General features: G+C 36.2%; 1 protein-coding gene and 1 long non-coding RNA gene across 12 annotated transcripts in view; one reads left to right on the top strand and one right to left on the bottom strand.

Moving 5' to 3' along the window:
• LRRC4C (leucine rich repeat containing 4C) overlaps positions 1 to 21,768 on the bottom strand; it is a 1,373,254-nt gene that overhangs the window by 749,054 nt on the left and 602,432 nt on the right. The window lies entirely within an intron of this gene.
• LOC103351331 (uncharacterized) overlaps positions 1 to 21,768 on the top strand; it is a 138,356-nt gene that overhangs the window by 23,127 nt on the left and 93,461 nt on the right. For 2 of the 4 annotated variants that reach the window (XR_011387538.1, XR_007911697.2), the window contains exon 4: positions 12,002 to 12,036. This is a non-coding gene — a long non-coding RNA (uncharacterized lncRNA). Of the gene's footprint in view, positions 1 to 12,001; positions 12,037 to 12,753; positions 21,252 to 21,768 lie in introns of those variants that run through there. The other 2 variants (XR_007911696.2, XR_519121.3) reach the window with 2 other exon arrangements.

Raw genomic sequence — 21,768 nt, 5'->3', positions numbered from 1 at the left:
TTTCATTTGAATGAAGCCCCATGATATATCATTGAAAGCAAAAGTCAGTGAACTGTGGTCTCTGGGCTAAATATGTCCTGCTACGTGTTTTCATAACTAAACTTTTACTAGAACACAAGACGTCTGATCCCTCATAAATTATGTTGGCTACTTGGCACTAAAATGGCAGAATTGAATCAACATGGCAGAAACTATTTGACCCACAATGGCTAAAGTATGTGTTATCTGGTTCTATACATAGAATGCTTTTGACTCCTGATGGATATCAACTTCATGTAGCTAAGGCCAGTTGAAAACATGTGATTTTTTTTGCACATCCTGCACCGTAGGAAAATATAGTTGATGGGCTATCTTTCAAAGTAGCAAAGATGTGGCTCCACTTTTTTTTTTATTTCTTATTATTCTAGGAAGACCATTTTGCTTAATAATGATTATAAAATGAGATTTAATATCTTTGTTCTCTCTGGACTAAGGAATATCATAGATTCCTATTTATAGATTCTTGGCTAATCAATAAATTTTGCATATAACCTTTTTAATGTGTAAAACATATGTTACACAACGTTGTACTATAATGCCAGTGACATATAATTGTTTAATCAATATGTGGTTCAAAGAAGTGATCAAGTAATAGCAAAGAGCCACACCTATAACACCAATAGATTACTTCTGAGGAAAACACACACTTTGTTTCAAATCCAAAGAAACCAAAGTCAAAGTATATCAGAAAGATAAAATAAAAATGTACATAAATATACAAATATTAAAATGTCCCATAAATATGTACTATGGTATTGTGTCAATTAAAAGTTTTCAAACTAAAAATGGCCATCTCTAGGAGAAGGTGAATATTTTTTCAGACAATAAGAACTATTAAGATAGATTATAAAATAATTATATAATGTTAAATTTGAGTTTGGGGGAAAAATCCTTGCAATTTCCTCATCTATTGGCTGAAATATTGAGCTTTTATTTTGTTAAATCTTTATGAGATGACGGTAGTAAACAACAAATAAAAGTATGAAAGGCAAAGATGATGAATGGATCTTTGCAAATTTGAACAGATGCATATGGTCTGATCTTTATATAGAACAGACAGATCAATAACAGAGCAGCCTAAAGTCTCTGGTGAAAAACCCAGGATAATTCTACTTTGAAAAAAGCAGTAAGAAATACAGTCTTGATCTTTTTTTCCTTTGGTATTTTTTTTCTATAAATACTAATATAGTTGGCTTTTCCCCCCTAACAAAAAGAAAGGAATACAGAAAAGATATTTCCATTTAACAACCCAAAAAGGTCAGCAAAGTATAAAATGTCATATCGACAAAGTTGGATAAATGTGGGCAAACCATTAAATGTTAATGATGTCCTTGGTTGCAAAAAAAAACTCAAGTACGTTTTCTGTTAGACTGTAATTAAGACTGCACAATCCCTGTATCATCACAAAATGAGTCTAGTAGACATGTGGTCAGGGTCAATATTAACATGCACAGGAAAGACCAAGCAGGAAGACAATTTGACTCACTGTCCTTGTCAACTGAGTTAGCTAAATGAAAAGGCGTGTCAGTCATGAGGGGTACTGTTCTCAGCAAGAGCTTTGAAGTCAGTCAGTCGGGGTTTGGCTGCCTTAGCTCTCTAAGTCCCAATTTTTCTATTGTTAAAAGAATGTAATGATATCTGACTCGCAGCACTATTATATTGGTCATATTATAACTATGACTACTTTCTGCACAGAATTTAGCACAACAATAATCTTATAAGGATCTCTACAATCTGATGCCAGCTTCTCTCTAAAGCTTCTAATCCCATGAACATCTTTCCTCTATCCTAGAGCCTCACAGGCCATTGTTTACGTGTTTAGTAGCTGATATATTTTGCCTTCCTTATACTCCTTTTTCTACTCCTTCCTTCATGTGACTTCCATCTTCAGTTGGCAAAATTCTATTTAACATTCAGTCTTGACTTGATACATTCCTTCACAGAATAAATTAGATTTTTCTGTGATATGATACCAAAGTGCCCTATGCTTTCCCTTTCAAAACTTAAATCTCTCTTCTGTCACTTGTTTTGCTTTTTTTTTTTTTTTTTCAATTTGTTTGGAAAATGAAGATGGGGACTGCATTTTCCTTATTCACGGACACAATCTTGCTTTTAATATGTCCTATGTATTGAATGTGAAGTAGGCAGGCATACAGGTTAAAATTGATCAGATTTGTGAACTGGAAGACCACGCCTTTGCCACGCCCCTGTGTGACCTCATGCCCCTACTTGATGCCTTTGCCATGCTCCTGAGTGGCCTCATTCCCCTACCTGGCCACACCTGGGTGCCCACCAGCCAATCAGGTTAATTAACCACTCCCCTTTGGAAGTGGGTTAAAAGCAGGGCCACGGGGTGCCCAGCCTGCTCTTCTTCCCTGGCCTCTTGCCAGGACAGGGCTTGCTGTAGCCCTGTGCTTCCAGGGCACGTGGCCTTCAGGCCATGTGCTCTAGGCTTCCTGGCCTGGATGCTCTTCCATGTGGTTGGTTCCTGGTGCTTGGTATGAACCCCCATTCACTTCTCTCTCCTAAATAAAGCTCACACTCTCCTATGCATCTTTCTCACTAAATAAAAGCTTAAAATGTACCATGCTGCCTCGTTTATCTGTGCCGGTATTTAGAATTCTTCTCTAAATATTAGGCAAGAACTCTCTTGGGCTTATTAATATTGGGGATTTTTTAATAAGCCCATGGTGAAATCATAAGGCACCCCAAATTCCAGTAGCACATGTGGCACCCCGGATAGCATTTCTAGGGAACTTTAAGGGGCCACATTTCAGTGTAAATTTTAGGGAGTCTTGTCCGATTTCAGTATGCTTTATGGTTATTTCAATTTTTGTACTCCATCTTTGTCTGCAATGGAGTCAACATATGGATGTGGGATATGGGGTTAGTGGAATGTTTGATTTCTTGACGTATTGCTCAGTAGCCATGAAACATTGGCTAAGATAGTCAAACCTGAAGAGATATCTTTTCCTCCATTAAAAACTTGAAGTAATATTTCCTTTGGGTGTGACTATCAGGGTTGAATGAGAAACTTATAAATTTTATTACCTTATGCAAATATTAATATCAATATTATTATCCTATGGGTAAAAGTCACATTGAATTTTCTTATCACATATCTAGATTGCTCAACAGTAGCAATAAATCTATTTTGGAGAAAAAAGAAGCAATTCCTATTACTAAGCCAATGCATTTTGTGTATAGATCATTTTATCCCATCAACAGAGCTTCCTTGCTTTCTATCGTTATGTTAAGAGAGAAAATTTTCTGGAACTGAAATTTTATTCAGGGCCTTTAATCAGAATGCATAGGATGCCAGGGTGGGACTGACAACAGTTGAATTTGAATTGGAGGCTAATCCAAAGTGATGGGCATATCCAATTTGCAAGTCAGACTTGAAAGCCAGCCTTTCAGAGGTCTGCATCCATAACAAGTGCACCTGATGCACACCTCAGCTCTCCTCACTCATTAGAAAATGTCACTCTGGCAATGCACCAGGGAAATGGTTGGGGGAAACCTATGTGACACTGGCATTTTGCATGATGCAGTAAAGGCAACTCATGCTACTCATGAAACGCTCATTCCTTTGGCTGCTTTTCAAAGTCTAGACGAAGAGATCTAGGGAGGGCTCCCAAATTTTCGTGTGGGTAAAACTTGGGAGTAATTGTCTAGTTTTAAGGAAGCTTACAAGGCTTTTGAGGGAATATTAGCATCACAAGCACATTGTCTTTGCTTGACCTCTGTGAGTTTGGGAATGGCTGGGCTGAGGGAGAGGAGTGGATAAAACTCCACTAAGCTCACTTTGGCACACACCTATTTAAAAAGACTAGAGCAAGTGGTTTTAATTGCTGTGGTCACTGAGGCCCAGGCTTCAGCTTTGGAAGAAGGCATGTTTAAAGGTTTAGCATGATCAAGTTAGTGGGAGAGACAGATCAGAACATCAAACCTTGACAGTTAGAAGAAATGGTTGGAGAGTCATCTTTGACATTATCCTCATGTCAGAAATTCCTCCTACACCATATTAACACGTAGTATTTTAGATGAGTCAGCAGGGAGGCTTAGAAAAGGATTCTCATTATACATTTTACATTTAGCTCTGAAGACTTGAACCCAAATCAACGTTTTACAAGAGGAGACTTTCCTACCACAACTTCCTATCGCATTGATCACCCACAAACAAAGCAGGAGGGCCCATTTCCTTTGTTGCATCACAGGAAATAGAGTTAGACAGTATTTGGGGATCACTTCACTTACTAGTATTAGGTATTTGTAGTCATGTTATCAAAAATAAAAAGGATTAGAAAAGGTTTTTAAAAATCCTTTTTAAAGACAAAAAAGTCAAAACTATGTTCTTCATAATAATATTGATGATGTTTAAGATATTTCATTTTTCTGGACCATCTTGTCTCTTTTTCCCTGTTCTGAATTGTGTAATTCAGAGAAGAAAATAAACTTTGCTGTTCTCTAAAGAAGTACTTCAGTCTCAGAGACATTGCATTTATTTTCTCTCTTGCATGACTTGAAATTACTTATGGTCACTAATAACATTTGGGTGATTCTTAAGACCTTAAGATTACTTTCAAACACAAAATAACATTCAGCCATGAGGACCAACTTATGGGGGATGGATTATTCTCATTTTAGGATTATAATAATTGAGATGGAAAGAAGTTAAAAAATGTACCTTTGATCAGAGAGGGAGCACATGGTAGTACCGCCTGAATACACATTACAATGTTTTCCAGGAAGTAATAAAAGGTAAAACAAATTAATTATCCATTCACAAATTGTTTATTGGCCTCTTTAACAACAAAAATGTCACCACCTAATGTATTATTGAAGATGCATCATGTCCTACAAATTGTATACTGAAAAACAAGATAGGGCTCAGTCCATGAGGGGATGTCATCCTCTCATGAACCTATGACATAAGGGGAAGAGAACAACAGGATGTAAAGAAAATAAAAGTTATATAAAAATCTAATAGCCATGCAATCTGCAGAATGTTTCATAGATTTTAAGATAATTCCCAATGTATTCTTTCATTTGGGTCTCACTACATTTTTACAGTCATTAGCCTAGTTAGAATTGGACACTGTGAGGTGTACAATAGCTATCTGGGTTTTGTAGTGTGCAGGTGTTATGGTATGAATGATAGAATGAGTTTGGTATATGTACTATTTACTGAAAATTAAAAAAAAGCAAATATTTATTTTCCACTAGTGTAAGAATCTAGACTGTATATTACAGAGCAAACAAGTTATTTTCATGGCCAGTAGAAATGTTTCCAAGATGATTTACTGTTGCATTAATAAAACCAAAGCAAATTATTCACTGATGGTAAGAATTGCCTGGAAATTCCATTAATTTCTGATGGCCTTCCACATTCTCTCCATTTTTCTATCTACTCCCTTTTGTGAGGAGAGTAATTTTGGACTTCTTGCTGTTAACATGGACCTTCTTATAAGCAACCACTTCAACATTTCGGTATATATCTACACTTTCATCAGATTTTATACAGCATGTACTTTTATGATGAATAGATGTATTATTATGAAACTGTATAGAATTCCAGCTACTCTATGAGGTTTTAACACAGAATGAGATTCAAAATAATTTTTATCTACTGCACCATTAATTTCTATTCTAGTGCCTATATGGACAAGATAAATAGCAAAACATGTTTTTTATATGTTATAGGAACAATTATACATATTTGGCTTAAATACAGCATTTAAAATTCTATGTATTTTCTTTATTGAGTTGAAAGGCAAGAATACAGAGACAAGTGAACAGACAGAGATCTTCTGTGCAACAGTTCTCTCTTCAAATGTCCACAATAGCTGGGACTGGGGCAGGCCAAAGCCAGGAGCTATAACTCGGTGAGTCTTTCACAGGGCTAGCAGTGAGCCAAGACTTTGAGCCATCACCTACTGTCTCTCAAGGTGTGCATTACCAGGAAGCTGAGACTGAAAGCAGAGCTTGGACTTGAAAGCACTCCAATGTGGAATGAGGGCATTCTAAGCAGCATCTGGGGCTGGCGTTGTGATGTTGTAGGCTAAGCCTCCGCTTGCAATGTAAGCATCCCCTACGAGGACCAGTTTGTGTCCTGGCTGCTCCTCTTCCAATCCACCTCTCTGCTTATGGCATAGGAATACAGTGTAAGATGGCACAAGTGCTTGGATACCTGCACCCATATGAGAGACCTGGAAGAAGTTCCTGGATGTGGAGAAAAATATCCCAATGTGATTTCTGGGAAGATACAGTATTGAGAATAAAAGAAAATGACAGTTTAGTATTATAGTCAAATCCTCATCGTCAATGTTAGAAAGACATGGATTTGAATTCTACTACATAGTAGCAGAGTGTCCTTGGGCAAATTGTTTCTTCCAAGTAAGCCTCAATGTTTTCAACTGCAAAATGAGAAAAGTAAAATAACATTAAAAAATTCCCATGCCCTGGTGTTGTAATAATAACAGGAACTAATGCATACAGCCCACTAGTGCAGTGCTTCAGTGATGAATAGCATTCTATATGTTAGCTTGTCACAGTGCTTTGATAACTGGATTTTCAGAATTTCCACACCTGAAACTTCCATGCAACTGCATTGAGCCTTTCAAGTGATGGCTTCAGAAGATTAAAGATGAGTCTGTATTACTTAACAGAATAACCACACCCAGAATTTGCAAATAAAATATATTATTTTCCTTCTACCATCTGACACAAGAGAAGTTCATAATCAACTGGTTCTTGCAGGGGCCAGGACTACAGCATAATAGGTTAAACCCTGTGATACCAGCATTCCATATGGGCACCTGTTCATATCCTGGCTGCTCCTCTCCCATCCAGCTGTCTGCTAATGGCCTGGGAAAACAGTGGAAGATGGCTCAAGTGCTTAGACCGCTGCACCCACATGGGAGACCCAGAAGAAGCTCCTGGCTCCTGACTTCAGATCTGCCCAGCTCCTGTCATTGTGGTCATTTGAGAAATGACCCAGTGGAAATGAAGACCTTTCTCTGCCTCTCCCTCTCTCTGTCTGTAACTCTGCCTCTCAAATAAATAAATAAATGCTTTTTTAAAAAAGTGATTATTTCAAGCAATAAGGATATATCACAATTTGGAGAAACAAGAACCATCAAGTAGAGTTGATTTTCAAAAAATGTACATATACATATACACACACAAGGCTTTAAGATTTTTTTGGAAAATACATATTATGAAAAAAAAGAATGGATTTCAAATTTTTTTAACAAAATAAACTTCTTAATTCTACTCTCCACAAACATTTTGAAATGTGTGTGTGTGTGTGTGTTTGTATTTGTGTGTAGTATGTATTTATAAATCCAATTAATTTATTTTGGGAGCACATCAAAAAATCTTGTTTATTTTTTTTTCTTTCACCAAAAATTCTGAATGTCTTTCTTGCTTTCATGACATTGATTCATGTGACAAAGGTTGTGGATCAGTGGGTAACACCTTTGCCGGCAACCCATATGAGTGCTAGTCCTATCTTGGCTTCGCCACTCCTGATCTAGCTCTCTGCTAATGGCCTGGGAAAAGGATAGAAGATAGCCCAGGTATTTGGGTCCTGCCACTCACATGAGGGACCTGGATGAATCTCCTGGCTTCTGGCTTCAGTATGGCCTAGCCTTGGGGAGTGAACAAATAGATGGAAGAATTTCTCTCTCTCTCTCTCTCTCTCTCTCTCTCTCTCTCTCTCTGGTGTGTGTGTGTGCGTGTGTGTGTGAGTGTGTGTGTGTCTTTCTGTAACTCTTTCAAAAAATAAATAAACAAATATACATTGATTCAATACTGGTTTGCTATATCACATGCATTCAACAATTAAGGTAATAGTGTTGGTTCACATTCTAGTTAATGTCATTTTTGTCTACCTCTGTCTCATATTCATTCCATGCATAGCTGGAGGGAGATTTCAATGCCAAATCCTTCTAACATTTTTACATTTATTGAAGTCTCACTTTGAATTACAGACTTCTAATAAATATGTTGCATGCTTCATGAACTTTTGGAATATTGGGCCAAGATTTAAAAATTCCCAAACAAAATTCACAAGTAATCACATGCAACAGCATGTTGTGATCATCTTTTCATGATGAATGAACACTGTTAGTAAGATCCTCTCTCTGAAGAATTAAATAAGTGGTGCTACACATGCTGGCATTTCCTGTAGGATAGTGGTATAGCACATATACGTCACAAACAATCTGTTGTTATTCATAGCTGGTGAATTAATTAATTAATTAATTTTTTTTGACAGGCAGAGTGGCCAGTGAGAGAGACAGAGAGAAAGGTCTTCCTTTGCCGTTCGTTCACTCTTCAATGGCCGCCGTGGCTGGCGCACGGCGGCCGGCGCACCGCGCTGATCAGATGGCAGGAGCCAGGTGCTTCTCCTGGTCTCCCATGGGGTGCAGGGCCCAAGGACTTGGGCCATCCTCCACTGCACTCCCTGGCCACAGCAGAGAGCTGGCCTGGAAGAGGAGCAACCAGGACAGAATCCGGCGCCCCGACCGGGACTAGAACCCAGTGTGCTGGTGCCGCAAGGCAGAGGATTAGCCTAGTGAGCCGCAGTGCCAGCCGAGCTGGTGAATTTAAATCCAGCCTTCTTTCCAAGATTCGTCACATATTTCAATTTTTTTAAGATTTATTTATTTATTTACTTGAAAGGCAGAGCTATAGAGAGGCAGAGGCAGAGAGAGAGAGAGAGAGAGAGAGAGAGAGAGAGAGAGAAAGGTCTTTCATCCACTGATTCACTCCCTAGTTGGCCGCAATGGCCAGAGCTGTGCCGATGTGAAGCCAGAAGCCAGGAGCTTCTGCTGGGTCTTGCCTGCTGGGTCTTGCAAGGACTTGGGCTATCTTCCACTGCTTTCCCAGGCCATAGCAGAGAGTTGGATCAGAAGTGGAGCAGCCAGAACTCAAACCGGCGCCCATATAGGATGCTGGCACTGCAGGCTGTGGCTTTACCCACTATTCCACAGCACTGGCCCCAACATATTTCAATTTTATGAGATGATTTTCTTAATTTGGAAAGGCAACATTTTTTTTTTTAAGATTTATTTTATGTATTTGAAAGGAAGTGTTTGTGTGTGTGTGTGTGTGTGTGTGTGTGGTGAGGATCTTCCATCTGCTGTTTCATGCTACAAATGGTTACAATGGGCAGGACTGAGACAGGCTCAAGTCAGGAATCTGGAACTTCCTTGGGGTGTCCAGTGTGGGTGGCAAGGGTCTAAGTACTTAGTGATTTACATTCTGCCCTCAACTCAGGGTGTACATTAACAGGAAGCTGGACAGGATGTGGAGTAGGCAGGACAGGAATCTTCACTCTGATATGGGATACATGACAGCATAACCTGTTCAGCTATAACAGGCTCCTGCATTATGGTTTCAATTTAAACTGTAGATGCGTATTGCAAATCGACTTCCAAGTAGGAGCCTTATAAAATAGCTTACCCTTACCTGAATCACTTCATAACAGAGGTCTCGTTTCTGCTCTTGTTACTAGCTAGAATAGATGCTACAAACTCTCTAGATTTTAACTTCTCAGTGAACCATCTTCTTGTTTGTCATATACTTAAAAATTAATGCAGATTAACAATAAGAATAACAAAAAGCACAATACTTTGTGTAATGATCAGAGTTTCATATTAAAGATTAGTCTGCTTACTACCCTTGAATATTAATGCAAACAGGTTTGATTCTCTTCACGATTAGCTCTTCCTGCTTCACCAGGATGTGCAATCAATCTCATGATTTTTTTGGTCCCTCCTAACGTGTCACTTGGCATTGTGTAAGGATGTCAGACAATTTGAGCAATATTGAAAATAATCTTACATATTTGCTCCATTAATCCATGGCTCAGCATTTCATTTTACTTTATTGAAGCACCTTGATCTGTCTTAGGGGAATTATTTTATCAGATTCTCAGCAGCATTGTGTGGTGTGTCTGCTTTTGATTTTGAGTAAGGAATGATGTTATGCACACATTTGTTTATGTTAAACTAGGCTTGTCTTCTTGAATTCATTTTTCAACTGTGTAAGGAAGGAAGCGGTAAATGGAACCTCGCACCTCCGTGACTGGCTGTGAACTTTACATCTTTTGATACAGAGTCTGTTGACTCTTTAGAAGGTTTCCAATGCCATGACTACACAGAACCCACCAGAGACAGTTTTAAAAACATATCATCGATAATAGCACTGTCATTCTAGTTGCTCTCAATACTATTTTTGTACACAGCCTTGAACAATCATTTTATCTGCTCTTGTGCTCCATGGAGCTTCCTGTCATGATTGCTGGAAAATCAGCTTCCTGCTGAAAAGGTATTTTGACAAATACAGCGAAGTCAAGCTTTAGAATGGCAGAAGTTTGCAATCTTAAGGGAAAAAAGAACTCTTAACACTTGTTACAAAATTCTTTCACTTGTTAGGACCTGAAATGCCAGTGCGATTATTTAGGCAATCAGTTGGTATGCTTGGAAACTTTCAAAATGTGTCAGAGCAGCTATCAATACAGAACCACACAGCTTATAGAATCACGGTGACTGATTTGTTCCAACAAGCAGCAGAATGAATTTGAAAAAAAAAAAAAAAAGTCATTCATCTCGCAGTCATTAGTTGAGCATTAATGTGAAACTACTCCTGTAGGGGACACAAAGGGAATTCTCTCACCCTATCAAGGTATTCAATCACAAGGGAGATCTATAAACAGTTAATACTAGAATGTATCAAGTAAGCGCACAGAAACAGGTAAGTTTAAAATAAAATAGCAGCATACAGATACATAATCCCCAGAGAAATTTACTAAATTCATGAGTGTGTTGGGAGAGATGTTCTGAGAAGGTTTGTAGTTTGTAGTAGAATTTCTATTTTACTTTGGATTTGAAGGAAATACTGAAATACAATACTCAATAAATAAGCAGGGGATACAGGGCAGAAGGTACATTATGTGAAAAGACTCAAAAGCAAGGCAAATCTTGGAACATTCTGATGGACTGTATTTTCAAAAGGATGCCACTCAAACATATCTTACCCCATATGTTGTTACTACATGACATTGTCACTTGTCTTACTGAAAGTCAGGATCTGTGTTATTTCTCCTTGTATGTGGGCAAGGCTGTGACTATGGAAGAAATGATGTTTGACTTCTCAGGTTAGGTCCTAAAGAGTGATAGGGCTTTTGCCTGACTCTCATGGGATGCTTACTCTTGGAACCAGCTACCATGAGGTAAGAAAGCCAAGCAGGCACATGTAATGTAACTGCCAACATACCCAGCAGAAGTCTCAGCCAACTGCCAGTGTCAACTGCCAGGTCTGAGAGCGGGAAAGACTTTAAGATGACTTTAGCTCCAGCTAACATATGGTTGCTACAATATGACAAACTCTATAAAGTACTGCCCAATAGATCCCAAGCCATAGAATCACAATAAAGAATAATAAAATGACTCCTGTTGCCTTAAGGTATTAAATTCTTCAGTGATTCATTATACAGCAACACTGGTATTATTGACTGAAAGAAGTTTGATTTTGTTTCTCATGGATTTTATACCATGGTCCCCTCTGGAAATCTAGTGACTCCTAGTCTGATCATTCTGCTGTCAGAATAATGCTTTTTTTCATTTAAAATCACAATATATAACAACACAGAAAAAATATTGCTATACTATTACCAAAATGTTAAACATTTCTTAAAGTAGGAATATATGTATATCTTTATTTATGCATTAAACAACATATGGTAATAATTCTAAAACCAATAACAATTTCAAAGTCATGATAAATACAGATGATTCTTAGAGTCCAACAAACTGTAATGTGATATAATAGTTGATGTTCATTTTGATATGAATATCACAGGTACTGCTAATGTTATTATAGTTTATTGCTTACAATCATAATTGACAAGAATAATTTCACTCTAATTCAAATATTTTTTTTCTATTTCCAGATGTAGGACCCTTGAATTCTACCATATATTACAAGGTAAGGAGAATAAATAAAATAGCTGAAGTTCTTTGCTCAGTGGAAAAAAAAATAAGCAGGTTCCTTTTATTACGAAAGCCTTGCTCATGGAATTTCTCATGTTATGTGGACTTGTTGAAAAATCATACCATCCTCATGAAACTCAGTTATTTTGTCTATAAATAATATTGTTATCTCTTGATAAAAAGTACCTTTTCCAGTATATACTGTACTTGGTGAAGCTAAAACTGAATCACAGTCTCAGTGCATTATTATCTGTACAGGGTCTTCATAAATGTGAAAAGGGACTGCTGCTTAGCTTTCTCTGGTTTCATAATCTTACTACACATATTCAAACAGAACACATTTCTTGTTGATTAGTGTTGTCATGCATATGGGAGAAATTGGGAGATATGCCTCACTCATACTGAAGTTCATCGTCAATTCATGCCCAAAATATTTACTTTGTAAGTTATTTAAAAGCAAGATATATTATGTTTTGGTACTTTGGTTCCGAGCAATAAAAACAGGTCAGGTAGTCACATGCTTTTCTTCTCAAGAATAAAATTCAGATTGGTGTTCTTATTTACTGATCTTGTGATTTATTTTATTGGGACAATTTTCAGGATTCATAGTTTACACTTATTTGGGATAACCTTACATATAAAGTACTTTCATATTTAAAGTTTACTTGGTTTGGACTTTTAATAGAAATTATGTTTTTTTTTTTTTTACTAGGCAAAGATCTTTGGAACAAAAGTCTCAAAATAAATTCCTTCTATATTCAAGACTTAATATTTTCAAAAACTTTGTGGACTTTTGTCAAAGTTCCTGGTGTACTTTAGAAAGTTCATATGGAAATGGAATTGAAGATGCAAAAAAAAAAGTGAAAAAATTTTAAGAACCATGAATAAATTTGTTCTTAATGTGCATTTTCATAAACTTTTAAAAATATTTTGTACTTTTTAATAAATTTACCACTTAGTACAAAAATGTAAATAATATTGGACATGAAAAAGTCATATGTTCTCCTATTAAATAGTCATTATGATTCAATCAATATCATTGCTTCTGGTCAGACTTCTTCCATTTTGCTTTTATACTAGCAGGTAGCAAATATATTTTTGTTTCTGTAAAATGCCAAATAGTAAAGATTTTTAGCTTTGCAGACAGCATGATCTCTATCACAACCACACAAGCTTACCATTCACTCATGAAAAGAGTCTTAGATAGTAAGTAAAAACCATGACTGGCTACTTTCTAATAAAACTTTATTTTAAAAAACAGACCATAAGCTTGATTTGACTAGCTCACATTAGTTTATTATTTTACACAACCCCAAGAGTGATATTTCTAATATAGAGCTTTATTATGCTATTTTCCAGCCAATTCCTTTAGTTGTTCATATTGATAGAACTATCAAATTTTGTGCTGTAACGCTTAGTTTTCAACAATTTTGAAAAAGAAAAAGGACATGTTAAAAATTTGGGCAGGATGCTAAGTGTTAATTAGGAAAGTTCCTGGCAATCTTAGACATTCGATTATGCTACCTATGGCCTTTGGGATAAAGTCCAAAATTATTAGGCTAGGATTCAAGTCCATTGTGTTTTGACTCTCTCTTTCCAGCTTTATGTTGAAATATGCATCCCATCTTCCTGCTCATTTCTCTCTTTATGACATTTCCTCTTTTCCTTGCTCTTCCTTTCACTTTCTTTGTCTCATCATTTCCAACTTATTTAAGATTCCAGATGCAATCTTCCTATGAAATACATCCTAAAACTCCAAATTCTGACCTATAAAGTGTAACATTTACTACCATTCTAGAATTTTTTTTTAAGATTTATTTATTTATTTGAAAGACAGAGTTACAGAGAGAGGTAGACAGAGAGAGAAGTCTTCCATCTGCTGGTTCACTCCCTAGATGGCCACAATTGCCAGAGCTGCACCATTCCAAAGCCAGAAGCCAGGAGCTTCTGCCGGGCCTGCCACGTGGGTGCAAGGGCCCAAGGACTTGGGCTGTCTTGTACTGCTTTCCTAGGCCAGAGCAGAGAGCTGGATCAGAAGAGGAGCTGCTGGGATGAGAACCGGCAGAACTTCAGGCCAGGGCTTTAACCCACTGTACCACAGCACTGGCCCCCATTCTAGAATTTAACGAGTATAACACAATCATTTACTGCACATACTGACCTCCACTTCCTTCTTCTCTTTCTTTTTGTCTTCTCTAAATAGGTTGGAATTGGAGTGCTAGTGGAAGCTACACATATTATTCTCTGAATTCTCACTGAGACTGACATTTGGAAAGTAACCACTTTGGCTTTCTAATTTGGCTCCTGTATTAATGGGCCTGGGTCATAGATAAGGAAATATCATTCATATAATAAATCTTATATAGTAAACAAATTTAAATCATACTTACTTGATACTTAATATAAATTTATGAGAAAACCCTCTTTGGGTTGCATATACAGAAACCTACTAAAACTTCAGTGAAATGAGGCTTATTATATTTCAGGTAATTTACTAAGTATTATGTATCTACTAGACACAGGCTAATAACTAAGATAAATACAAGCATTTTGGGCTCCCATAAAAATGCAGCAGTAGAGAATGTGTTAGAAATAGTTTTTAGGCTGGCGCTGCAGCTCACTAGGCTAATCCTCCGCCTTGCTGTGCCGGCACACCGGGTTCTAGTCCCGGTCAGGGTGCCAGATTCTGTCCCAGTTGCCCCTCTTCCAGGCCAGCTCTCTGCTGTGGCCAGGGAGTGCAGTGGAGGATGGCCCAAGTCCTTGGGCCCTGCACTCGCATGGGAGACCAGGAGAAGTACCTGGCTCCTGCCATCAGATCAGCGTGGTGCGCCGGCCACAGTTTGCTGGCCGTGGCGGCCATTGGAGGGTGAACCAACAGAAAAGGAAGACCTTTCTCTCTGTCTCTCTCTGTCTCTCTCTCTCTCACTGTCCACTCTGCCTGTCAAAAAAAAAAATAGTTTTTACTTTATGGTTACCACTATACCAATGAATAATTTAGTTCTGAAAGCCTGAAAGCCTTTTTGTAGTCCAAATTCTAGGTAATATTTGATACCGATGCTATGTATGTGGAAAATGTATATAATGCTATTGAGATTTTAAGTTTCATGAAAAAAATAGATATGGATAAAGTTGTTTTTAAGTTTTTTGCTTTTAGAAAAATTATCTCTATATTTCAAAATGTTTATATTTTGCCTTAAATTTATCGCTTGATACAATACAAAATATACAAATGAACTATTGAATAGTGAATAATGTAGTTGTCAAATTTATAGACAGATGTTTTATAGGATTGTTAAAGTCTTGCAAGAAATGCAAGCTCTAAGTTGTAAGATGTGGCTGGCTGGTAGAGGCATTCTTAGACAACCCATAGGCTACACTCTGTGTTAGTTGGCAGCCCTGTTCCTATTATCCATTGTCATGCTGTGGCTTATATCAGGACACATACAATAGATGATGCATCTATTAACATCCTCTGTTATGCATTCTTTAATGATTTTAGAGATGTATTAAATTTTAAATTGATGTATAAACAGCCTATCAAATAAGCAGCAGAAAATTTGAGATTTTTTATAACTTTCAGGAAACATAAATAGCTTACTGAAAATAAAGATACCATAAATGCTGTAAGGTAAATAATTTTAAAGATTGAGTCTCCTTGACAAAAGTACATATCATTCTATGCACTTCCATTCAAATAATATGCTTTGGCCTTCATCATGTTAAGTATTTATTTATCAAAAATGGGTTCCTATTTACTTGAAACTTCTGTTTGGTATCCAACTGTGCTGCAAGAGTTAGCCTGTATTTTGAATGGCTCTGGAATGCAGTGGGCATTGGTGAGAGAAAATCGACAGGCTTCTCTCATCCCCATTAATACAGAGGTCATAGTATCTGGATAAAAATTAAGCTACCCAAGCAGATGGATAGATGAGGAAAAATAACTATTAATAACCTATGGCTGCTGCTTTTAATTTGAGACTATCTCAGTTGGCAGGCATAATTTATGAATCAATAATAAATATTGCACTTGCATCTATTTTTCTAAATTATATCAATTATTTAGTCATTAAGTAAATGAGTTAAAGCTTGACTTTACTTCATTTGGAATCCAAACTGCTGTGATACTTCAGCAGTGGGATTCATGTTTTAAATCTCTGTTTGCCCTAGAATAATTCTAGTGAGTATCTTTGGCTAAATAGAATCTGAGTATCCCATTTTCAAATAGAGAAACATTTAGCAAAATAGGAGTTATTGTCAGTTCACCTAATGGAAGCCAAATTGTAATCCAAAATGTTGTTTCAAATGACACACACACACACACACACACACACACGATTTACAAGCTTCACATCCGACATGTTTAACATACCCACTAAAACACAGAACTAGCTCTTTTGTCCCAGAAAATGAAGTTCCCAAAACAACCCAGCAGAACAAATGGAGTTCCATGAGCCTTTTCTTTTTAAATTGGCAACTTATTCTTAATGGCTAACTTAAACATAACTTGATTCAAAATTAATTATCAAAGGTATATAGCATTTTTGATGATTAATTTTTGGTCTACAGAAAGCTTACTTAAATACATAAAAACTTCGAAACATTTCAAAAAATTTTTAAAAGTAAATCCTAAAACTCAACACTGAGGAAATATAACAATAAACAAAATATTGCATAAATAACCTGTTTACCCCTGCACTCATGTTCCCTTTCTCTCTCTTCTGATGCTCTTCTCCAGAGTACAAAAACATAATCCATACACACATGGATCAATATATACATGCAAATATTAGAGGTAACTAAGACATCAAGTTTTCCCTTTGAACACTATTAATAAGGGGGAAAGAATTGCTTAACAGGTAATTAAAGAACCCTAGCTGATAAGAAATCTTTCTTTAGAAAGCCTTTGAGTGAATAACTATAGAATAGAGTTGGAAAGATCAAGTCATTCTGAGATCATACAGATCACAATCATCAGTGGATTTTGAAAAAACAGAAAGGTCCAGCTCTCTCCACTGATCCCACTGATACATCACCAAATTACAGTGACCAGATGAGCTTCCGAATAGACTAATATATGGATTACACAGCACCCTCTATAAAACATCTTTGCTAAGCTGTTGAATCTGAATACCACCAGCTCTTTAGACCTCACTTTTAGTCTTTGATAAATACCGAATATTAGATTGAGATATAAAGCAGATATTTTGCTGACCCACTTTGAATTTGTATCAGGAAGGGAAAACAAACGAGTTATGCAAAAAACACCAAAAAGTTGAGTTTGGATTTTATACATAGCATAACCCAGACCAGATTTATTATATCCATTGCTAACTTACAGAATTTGGTACTTAGAGCAGGAATGCAAAGTTAAGTCTATTGCCTCGCCAAGGTATGATCTATTTTCGGGATGCAAAGCGTTATCAGAGCACATGCAAAGTTTAAATGAATGGTGGCAGCTTTGCCAGTTCTGAGAGAATATTAATGATATTGTGAACATTTTTATAGCTTTTTTTGCATCTGACTTCCTTACTGTTTTTATTAAAGTATTGACGAGAAAATTGATTACCATTGTAATAAAAATTATTTGTTATGCTCACTTTCCCATGTCTCTCCTTCGTTATAGTTTTTTACATCAAATATAAAAATTTGGATGTTATTTTAAAAACTAGATATGCATACTTACAATGAATTAGTTTTTGAAACTAGTAATCAGAAACTACCTCATTGAGTCTCCATTGATTCTTAAATCAATATGAATGTCATTTCAGTTTAGTTTCTGTTAGTTGACTAAAAGAAGGGGTTGTAATATGTGAAAACTTGATGGTTCTGAAACATTGCAAACACTTGTATCCGTGTTTTTGAAAATAGATGTGACCATGAACTTAAGTTTGCTTTCTCATGCATAGATATAACAAATATAAGAAATTTCTTCATAATAATCTAACATAAAATTTACATTTTGTGACATTCTTTTTTTGTCTCCTAAAATGTGTTTGCTTTCAGTACACATTAAAAGGATGTGAATTTTACATCTGAATAACAATATTCAATCTATTGTATGTACATTATCCAGGAAAGCATAGTTTTTTCTCACTTTCATTTAACATTGGATTAACATCGAATGTTGAACCAGTTTTAACCAACTTGGAAGCAGCTCTTTGCTGAAAAATGATTCCCACTTATTTGAAGATGTTGTTCCCTCCAGGAAACTAAATAGCACATCCAAGACATCTACTTTCACATAAAAAGGATTGGAAAGAGTTTTTTATTTCATGTTGATAAAAAAGTATGCTAATTTCTTCATTAAAATACTGAAATTTGTTCTGATTAGCCAAAATGCAAATTTTAGAATATGATATGGTAAATGTTTACAATGAAACATATTCTATTTTTTATATATCTTTGAGATAATAGCAAACTCTCCTGTACACATTTGTGACTTCAGAGGTAAATGTTCATGAAGCAGCAATGGTGCCATAGCAAAAGAAAAATTTTTACAATGTAATGGTTATCTGCCATTATTTTTGCTCCTTAAGGATTTTAGACTAAATTAACACATTAAATGTCTTTATTTAAGGTAATGAACCATTATTAATAAACTACAAAATATTCTGTTATATAAAGAATACTGCCTTCCTAGAGGGCAGTTTGGCAATACTTATTAAAAGCCCTAAAATTTAGTGAACCACACAACTTAGCTGTTCCACTTGTAGGAACTCACATTAATGAAATAATTTAGAATGTGCACAAAGATTCCATTAAGAGCAGGTTCAATCAAGCATTAAATCTAAATGCTCAAGGAAAGGATAAGATACATTCTAGAAGATCCACACATATCCTACATAGTCTTTAGAAACATAGTTCTCTTCTGTGAAAGCAAATTTATTGCTAAAGAGTCTCATGATCCGTAAAATAATGTGAATGGAAGGCTGAAAAACAGTGTAATGGTTTGCTTCTGCTTTTATGAATATCACATTTATATTTTTAAGTGTGCATGTCACTTGTAACTCTATCTCTAGGTATGTACACAAAACTATCCACAGCAGCTTCTACTGTTGGGTGGGTTTGCATGATTTTTCTTGCTGTTCTTGTGTATTTTTATACATTAACAGGTATTCCTTATGAAAAGAAACTTGTAAAATAATCCAGAGCATTTTATGATTACAAAAACATAGATATCATCATAATCATATATATATTTTGTGAAAGAAAAACATCTATGTAATGCACACTCCTTATTTACAGTATATGTTAATATGAATTAAAACATATCTATTACTTCTTGCATTTGGAGCATTCCTTCATTAAAACCGTGGTGGTATAGTGGACTATTTTTCTCTTTCTGTTTGGAAGATGACAATACCACATTGTGTTTAAGCATGTAAATATTGATCAAACTCTCTGAATGAGAGGAAACTTGTTTCATTGAAAAATGGGCATGATATTAAAAAAAATCTACTTTAGAAAGTTATGTACATTAACTGGAAAATGAACGTAGTGTTTACATAGTGCTGGTTTATACTGAGGGTATAGTTGGAAAACACTCTACTAAGCATCATATATGCAAGGTATACACACTTTATGATCCGAAGGAGATTCAAGTATTGAAACTCTTCTAAGGACAAGACTCCAAACAATTCTTGAACTATAAAATAGTCTCAATCACCAGTGTTTTAACTGTTAGATTAAGCTCTCAGCTAACTTAATTTTTACAAACATTATAAAAATTATTTATTTATTTTCACTTTATTTGAAAGATGGGGGTGGGGAGAGATAGAGAGAGAGAGAGATCTCCATCATCTACTAGTTTACTTTCCAAATACTCACACCAGCTAAGACTGTCTCAATCCAAAGTCAGGAACTTGGAACTCAAGCTATGTCTCCAACATAGGTGCCGGGGACCCAAGTACTTGAATCATCACCTGATGTCACTCAATGTGCATTAGCAGAAAACAGGAAGCAGGAAGCAGGAGTGGAACCTGGATTTCACCCAGGCCTTCGAGAGCAGGAATACAGATATCCCAAGGGGCATCTTAACTGCTATGCCAAACTTCCACTCCACTTTTCCACAACCTCTTTAAAGTATCGTCTCATATGATGGTCTTTCTTGTAATAAGCTATTTATGGGAGGCCAGCATTTTGGTGGAGTGGTTTAAGCTGTGACATTGACATCCCAAATGAATGTTGGTTCAAGTCCCACTTACTCCACTTCCCAAACAGCTCCCTGCTAATGCACCAGTGAATGTTGGTCCAACCACTTGGGCCCCTGCTACCCACATGAGGAACCCAGATAGAGTCCCAAGTTCCTGGCTTGTGTCTTTGGCCTGGCTCAGCCCCAGTTGTTGCAACCATTTGGGTAGTGAACTAGCAGATGGAATATCTGTCTCCCTCTCTCTGTCTTTTTCTCTGTGTTTATCTGCTTTTAAAATAAATAAATCTTATAAGTTAAAAAATAATGCACCTTAAAAAAAGAACTTATTTATGTTCTTCTCAGAAAGTAGTTTCCTAAGAGTAGGTATCTTCTACATTTTGTTCAACATTGCCTTGCTAACTCATGTGGGTCTCTTTTGTAAAGTATAATCTTAATAAATATTTGTTAATTCACTTGCTAAATGGCTTCTAATATTCTTGGTTCAGGATTTCTTTCTTGGTCACTTTTGTATTCCCTGAAGCACTTAGCAAAGTTTTTAGCAAATTTGTTACTGAAGGAAAAATTGTTGATTTGAAAATTAGACAGTGGACAGTGGAATTGATAAAACTCTCAACTTTCAGGGATAATTATGCCTTTTAATTAATATTTTAGGCTATATATCTGCCCCAAGTGACTTACAATTGACCCCATAATTTTAGATGTCTTCCATATAAAAAATAATCCTTCCTAAATTGTATGTAAACCATTCATAAATTTTTTAAAGCCCACAAAATTTCACTTAGTTGATAATTGCAGAGAAATGATAACAATGAATACAAAACATCTCATCTCTTTTGCTTACCTAGCAGAGCCTACCAAATGTAACTGAAAAAACCCCAAGGCTTCTGAATTCAGGAGAAACCATCTCCTATGCCTGCTAAAATAGATGCTTGATGCTATCATTTTCAAAGACATTTAGAAATACAAATATGTGAATCAGTCATTTGTATTTTACTCTGAAACCAAATCACTCAAAATTATTTTCATCTCTTTTATTGTCTTTTACTGTTCTATGTAAGTGAAATTCATCTGATCACTGACAACTTTCTGTAACTTTCTCTGTAATAATTTCATATAACTGACTTCACAGCTTACAAAATGATTTTTATATATTCCTATCTGCTAATAATTAGGTCCAGATAGTCCTAGGGGCTTTGAAGTGATCCTGGCATCTGAGCCCTACTCTTCAATCCTGGGGGTTGTGTCTGCAATTTCAGTCATATTTCCCTTGGTGCTTTTGAACAAGCAAACTGCTCCTTTAGCTCATCTGACCTGCCTAAAATGAAAAAAAAAAAAAAAAAGGCATAAAATCTCCTGAGAAGGTGTGTCCTAACAAGATTTCAGACCCAATTCCAGCCACCAAGGGGGCTGAGATAAGCCTTAGATACACAGCTCAGCCTTTGGATTCTTTCATCCAACTCCAACCTTGGAACCTTTTGTAATTCCTTCACCTCTATTCACTTCACAGGATTGGGTCCATCACTAATCATAATATAGGATTTTGCTTAGAAGTTTGATCAGCTTTAAAGTTTGCTC

This window comes from Oryctolagus cuniculus, chromosome 1 (assembly GCF_964237555.1).
Source record: "Oryctolagus cuniculus chromosome 1, mOryCun1.1, whole genome shotgun sequence".
Classification (NCBI taxonomy): Eukaryota; Metazoa; Chordata; class Mammalia; order Lagomorpha; family Leporidae; genus Oryctolagus; species Oryctolagus cuniculus.
This window is presented reverse-complemented; position numbering and strand designations above follow the sequence as displayed.